Genomic DNA, 6853 nt, shown 5'->3' with positions numbered 1-6853 from the left:
TAAGGTCGCAACCAAATTCGAATTTTACTAGTACGTTTCAGTCGTTCACATAACTATAATATCTCCTTTATGCGGTGGTGTTAGTGTGGAAGCGTTTGAGTAATGGCGAAAACCACACGTCGTAGTTCCGCCAGTGTTGGGCTCATTGGGAGATGCCTTGTCTAAGTTTATGTTCCACCACATGGAGGAGAAGCTACCCATAAGCGAAAGCCTGAAGTTGTCCGTCACAGCCGTTATCAAGTTTTGGAACAAGGTGTGGATCCCAACACAGCGTCTTGACAATGCTGAGCGAAAGCTGAAGAAACTTTTTGAAAGGTATGTGCAACTGAAGAAGGGCAGGACAGTTCAGAACGACAGCTGCCGAATGAAGGAGGACATGTTCAAAGGGGAAAGAGAGGATTTATCCAGCGCTAGCTTTGGCAGCAAGGACAAGATTCTAGCTGAAAAAGAGGCAAGAACGAGGAAACGATCTATGGCAGAAGATATCAGAAAGAATAAATCAGATGTAGAAAATCAACAACTATTTAAAATTGCGTCAACGTCTGCTGTCAATTCCTCAAATTCCCCTTTGTCGACGTCAGAAGATGAAAATTAATACCAGCCGTCAGTACCGATGTCTTCTCCTGCTACACACAATATAAAACAGACCAAGAAGTGGCGATGACACTTGACCGAGTCCACATCAGCGACAGAAAAGCTACGTTTATCATCGCGGCAACGGCCCAAGCTCTCGGACACGATTTACACTGTAGTGCTCTGCAGATCCGGCTACGACTTATCATCGGAGCCGTAGCCGGAGCCAAAACTCGGCTCCCCTAAAAAGTCAGCGCCGGAGCCGGAATCAAAATCCTTGAGCCGAAACCGGAGCCGGCTCCGATTGCACTAATTACTTTTTAAGCGCATGTATATATTAGGAAAACACTAATGTTTCGGTGAAAGAATACACTATTGTGTTTCAAAAGCTAATCAAAACGTTAAATAAACTTCACAACATCATCATTCATCAATTCTGAAAAAAATATTTTATTTTATTTTATTTTTACACAAGATAGATAACAAAATTATCATTAGTATATACCAAGTTATCAGTTCAGTGTACCACTGCTACTGCTAGGAATCGTAAATTCATTACAAACAAGTTGGCAAGCCAAAATATACTTCTCCTCGGAAGAATTGTCCCTAGTGGTATTAATTTCTCGAGATAACCCTTAAAGATAAATCTCCGCAATTTAGAGTTATTTGTTAAAAATGTTATCCCAGTTCTATATAAAATTTTAATTATAATAAAAATAATTGAGACGAAACGACCAATTTTAATTTATTCAGAATATCATAAGTTAAGTAGTTACAACAGTACAACGTACTATAACAATGCACAATTGAATTAAAGCCTTTTTACAGTACAAGTTTATCAGTTGAATATAATACGAAGCAAATTTTAATGAAAGAAATATCTACAGAGGGTATTATAACGACCGTTCGCTTTTTGGTTTATAATTTTGTTAAAAGAATATTCCCTAAGGCCGCGCGATAAATTTACGAGAATAATTTCCCGTCGCCGTTATATCGAAAATTTACTTGATTCGGGATTGCCAGAATTGTAATGTTGTGGGCGAGTGATTAGGAAATAATGGCAACCAGAATTATGCAAAATTATAAATGTTTATTTTTATTCAGAACAGTCTATGGAACGTTCTAGATTTAACTTTCATCAATAACCCAACAATATATATCCCTTCTACGTAATTCTACAGAACTGGAACTCAAGTGTCTAAGACTAGATTTGTCTTAGTTCATCGTGATTGAAAAATTAACTAAAACACACTTACACTTAAGTAAATATCATAAATTATACTGAGTCATTTTAACAAAATTCAAACTACCTAACTATAAACTGTCTTAATTAACAGCTGAGAGCTGTTCGCTACTAATTTCTTCCAATCTACTTAATTAGCCTCACAGCTAGGTTGAGTTGATAATTTCAAGGGTATAATTTGGTTATTCCAATTCAAAAAATAATAACAATCAATTTTATCTTACAGCTGACTTGAGTTAGTTCACAATTACTTTAACACTTTCAGTCTTAAACACGCACTGTTCATACACTTAAGTCCATTCACTCACGTTCCAAACGCGAAACCCAATTTAACTCTTTTCTTGACCGAAGACCGAACATACTAATTAAAACCGCAAAGTTACCTCATAACTTTTGACCGACACCAGGACCCTGTCCTGTAGTAGTTCGTCTGACAACCAAGAACTAAGAAAGACTATATCTTCTATATTGACGGCAACGGCCTTATCTACATTTATTTTGTTTTTTTTTTTGACCCGTCGAGATTTGACTGAAGTTCGAAAAATAGAAGAGATTATATTTTTTACCCGGTTTGATTGATAGTTCTCCGCACGGTGGTGCTATATTATTACTTTGATATAGTTTCCGCGGGAGTTTTGAATAATTATCCTTTTTCTAAGCGTTTTTAAAAGGTAACAATGAACTACTTTTTGTGTTTTAACGAAATTTTGTTAATAATTAAACAAAAATTTAAAACAAAACAAAAAACCGTACCAAAGAATAAACAAACAAAGTTCAATAAACAATATTTGGGTCATTCCACGTGAAATCGACAAGCGTTGTTGCTCGATAGTGACGGATTTCACCCAAAATTTTTTCCATGTTTTATTTACGCTAAATATGAAGTAACCTGGAGTTTAGCGGGGTAATTTCAAAAATTTGAAAAGTGATGATTTTTTGAAATTTTAAGCATTTTGGCTAGAGTTTCGTTACTTAATAAACATTTTTTTCAATAACATGATTTGTAAAACCCTTCAAAATATGAAAATTGGTACTCTTAGCTAATACGACCTACAGATTCCGAATCTGGCTTCCAATTTACTCTATAGGCACTAGTTTGCGATATAAGCGCTGTTTGGCGGGGTAGCGCAAAACATCATTTTTAGAAAGGGGTCCATCTCAGAATTTAATAAAAATTTCAAATAAACACCTCCTTGCACATAGAAAGGTCCCTCTAAAATTTGGTGTTGGCGACCAAATTATTTTTATCAAAAATAATTTTTTGAAATTGGCCATTTTTCGCGTTTTTCGCAAAACTTCGTTGTACGATCTGGATAGAGGGGTGGCACTTATCATTTAATTAACGAAATATGCCACATCCAAACTCAACGAAAAGTTCCAATAAGCACCTTCTTACGTATAGAAACGCCTCTGTCAAATTTGGTGTTGGCGACGAAACTATTTCTATCAAAACGAATTTTTTTGAAATTGGCCATTTTTAGCATCTTTCGCAAAACTTCAGTCCGTGAGCTTAGGCGGGGTGGCACTTAATATTTGAAGATCCCCTCCAAAATTACCAGAAATTTCGACAACTTTTCATTTCTAGGTTACAAAGAACTTAATTTTTAATTTTCTATTCTTCTTTTTTATGAAATACTTTTGAGATGAAATATTTAAAATATTAAAAAAATCAACCGATAATTTTAAATAGACGCTAGCATAAACTCTATTTGTCTTATTCAACTTGTTAAAAAGGTCCACGCGCATCTTGATATTTTAGCGTGAACGGGCTCGAGCGATTTCGCGCGTGCTCCTCGAAATAAAAAAATTGCGCGAGCCTGTTACGCTAAAATATTAAAGAGCACGCCTAACATTTTAACAAGTTGAACAAGACATGAAGAATTTATGCTCACGCTTATTAAAATCCTAATTTACTTTTTTTAAATAGTGTCTTGGCCTTTAATAAACTCATTTGAAAAGTAGTTATGCCTTCCCCTTGGCAATTTTAGACGATCAACAGGGCAAAGTATTACGCTATGAAATCGGACATTGATTTACACGGAGAAAAAATTAAAAGCAGACTTGAAAAAGCCAGAACTGTCCAAGGAACACGAACCCATCATTATTTTATCCCAATTAGCAAATCTGAATTAAAAATATAATAATAATAATAATCAGCTAGGCTTGAAGCGACTTTTGAAGCCATTAATTCAGTTGGCCGGGTTACAATGCGTAGGAGGGTGGTGGCCAGCCCTTCAAGCCACGCGAGCCAACAGCTCCCTACACTAACTATTACCGTTAACCTCAACACGTTTTTTGGAAGGGGGAAAACACCTTCTTGAGCGAAGAATCCTTTTTAATAGTTAAAGGATGTGATGAGAACTTGGCATTGGACACACGATCCGAATTTATTCCCGGACAGTATGTTGTCATAGTTTTTGAGCAAATGCTAAATTTTGGGGTTGTTGTGGAAACAAATGACAAATATCGAGAATCAATAATAAGTTTCATTCACCCTCACGGTATCTTAACTTCTTATAACTGGCCCAATCGAAAAGATGAGCACTGGATTCGAGAGTGTGAAATACTTTGCCCTGTTAATCATCCAAAATCGCCAAGGGGAAGGCATTACTACTTTTCAAATGAGTGTCTATTAAAGACACTATTTAAAAAAAGTAAATTAGGATTTTAAATTAAAATTATCTGTTGATTTTTTAATATTTTAAATGTTTCCTAAAAAATAAGAAAATAAAATTAAAAATTAAGTTCTTTGTAACCTAGAAATGAAAAGTTGTCGAAATTTCTGGTAATTTTGGAGGGGATCTTCAAATATTAAGTGCCACCCCGCCTAAGCTCACGGACTGAAGTTTTCCGAAAGATGCAAAAAATGGCCAATTTCAAAACAATTGATAGAAATAGTTTCGTCGCCAACACCAAATTTGACAGAGGCTTTTCTATACGTAAGAAGGTGCTTATTTGAAATTTTCGTTGAATTTGGATGTGGCATATTTCGTTAAATAAATGATAAGTGTCACCCCTCTATCCAGATCGTACAACGAAGTTTTGCGAAAAACGCGAAAAATTGCCAATTTCAAAAAATTAGTTTTGATAAAACTAATTTGTTCGCCAACACCAAATTTTAGAGGGACCTTTCTATGTGCAAGGAGGTGCTTATTTGAAATTTTTATTGAATTCTGAGATGGACCCCTTTCTAAAAACGATGTTTTGCGCTACCCCGCCAAACAGCGCTTATATCGCAAACTAGAGCCTATAGAGTAAATTGTAAGTCAAATTCGGAATCTGTAGGTCATTTTAGCTAAGAGTACCAATTTTCATATTTTGAAGAGCTTTACAAATCATGTTACTGAAAAAAAAATGTGTATTAAGTAACGAAACTCTAGCCAAAATGCATAAAATTTCAAAAAAGCATAACTTTTCAAATTTTTGAAATTAGCCCGCTAAACTCCAGGCGACTTCATATTTAGGGTAAATATACCATGGAAAAACATTTGGGTGAAATCCGTCACTATCGAGCAACAACGCTTGTCGATTTCACGTGGAATGACCCATATACAGATATTGTATTAATCCGTATAGTAAAAAAACCCGCCTTATCATAATGGTTTCTTTACTTAAATATTTTCCCTAAGGAAGTCAATGGCTCGGCGGTAACCATCCGCATTGTTACAATGCGACCCGAGTTCAATTCCTGATCACGATCAAATTTTACATTAAAATACTAAAATATTTATAAATGTTTAATTTCTGATCCATGGTTAATTTAAACTTACAAAATAAAATATCAAAAGGACTGATACTTCATGGTTTTAAAATATTTATTTTCTTGGAGCTTTCGGACCGAGGTCCTTCGTCAGCCGTTAACTCATTATTAATAATGAGTTAACGGCTGACGAAGGACCTCGGTCCGAAAGCTCCAAGAAAATAAATATTTTAAAACCATGAAGTATCAGTCCTTTTGATATTTTATTTTGTAAGACTAAAATATTTAATTAAATATAAGATTAATATAATCTATAAATATTTAATTAAATATAAGATTAATATAATCTATAAATATTTAATTAAATATAAGATTAATATAATTTATAAATATTTAATTAAATATAAGATTAATATAATTTATAAATATTTAATTAAATATAAGATTAATATAATTTACAAATATTTAAAATGATGTAGAATAATTATAGTACCTAAAGTTATAACTTTGTAAAGGACATTCGCCAAAGCTGTTTTTTAGAAAAACACCGTAACTTAGCAAGCGTTGGTTAGAGTAAATCTCTTGCACGAGGCAGACCCGGGTTCGATTCCCGGCTGGCGCCAATGAATCGCAAATTGGTACTAAGACGAATACCGTGTACAATTGGTGGAAACCCTACCATTGGACGTTGAGAGGTTGCATAACACTCAGCACTCGGTCCGTCCCAAAGTCATTAAGAAGAAGTTGGAGAGAAAACGCCCGTACAAACACCAAAGACTCAACATCCACAGCCATCATAACACAAACACAACAAGCTCAACACCCACAACCGTCATAACACGAACTCAACATCCACAACCATCATTACACAAACACAACAAACTCAACACCCACAACCATCATAACACGAACTCAACATTCACAACCTACGCATAAACATTACAATAACGAAATACCCAATCAAACTGAGTTAAAACCGTCACGACGGTGAGCGTTAACGAAAAAGCAACATCCAAACCAAGCCCAACCGCAAACTAATCCGTTAACGCTCACCGTCGCACGGTGGTTTTGCCAACCCTTCGACAGTCCTAGCAACTGCGAACGCAGAGATTTCGAGAAACTGCGTACGCAATGATTAACCTTTGCATGGAAAATGCGAACGCGTTCGCAGGACAGACACACAGACACACAGACAGACAGACACGGTGATTGTATAGCCCCTCCTAGAGGACATAGTCCCCTCGGAGAGGTAAAAAAACATAATTTCCTTAATTATTTATATTTAAGACTAGTTAAGACTAGCATTTTAGACAGAACGTAGTCTAGAATCACAGTGA

This window comes from Leiobunum rupestre, chromosome 2 (genome assembly GCF_980474605.1).
Source record: "Leiobunum rupestre chromosome 2, qqLeiRupe1.1.hap1, whole genome shotgun sequence".
Lineage (NCBI taxonomy): Eukaryota > Metazoa > Arthropoda > Arachnida > Opiliones > Sclerosomatidae > Leiobunum > Leiobunum rupestre.
This window is presented reverse-complemented; position numbering follows the sequence as displayed.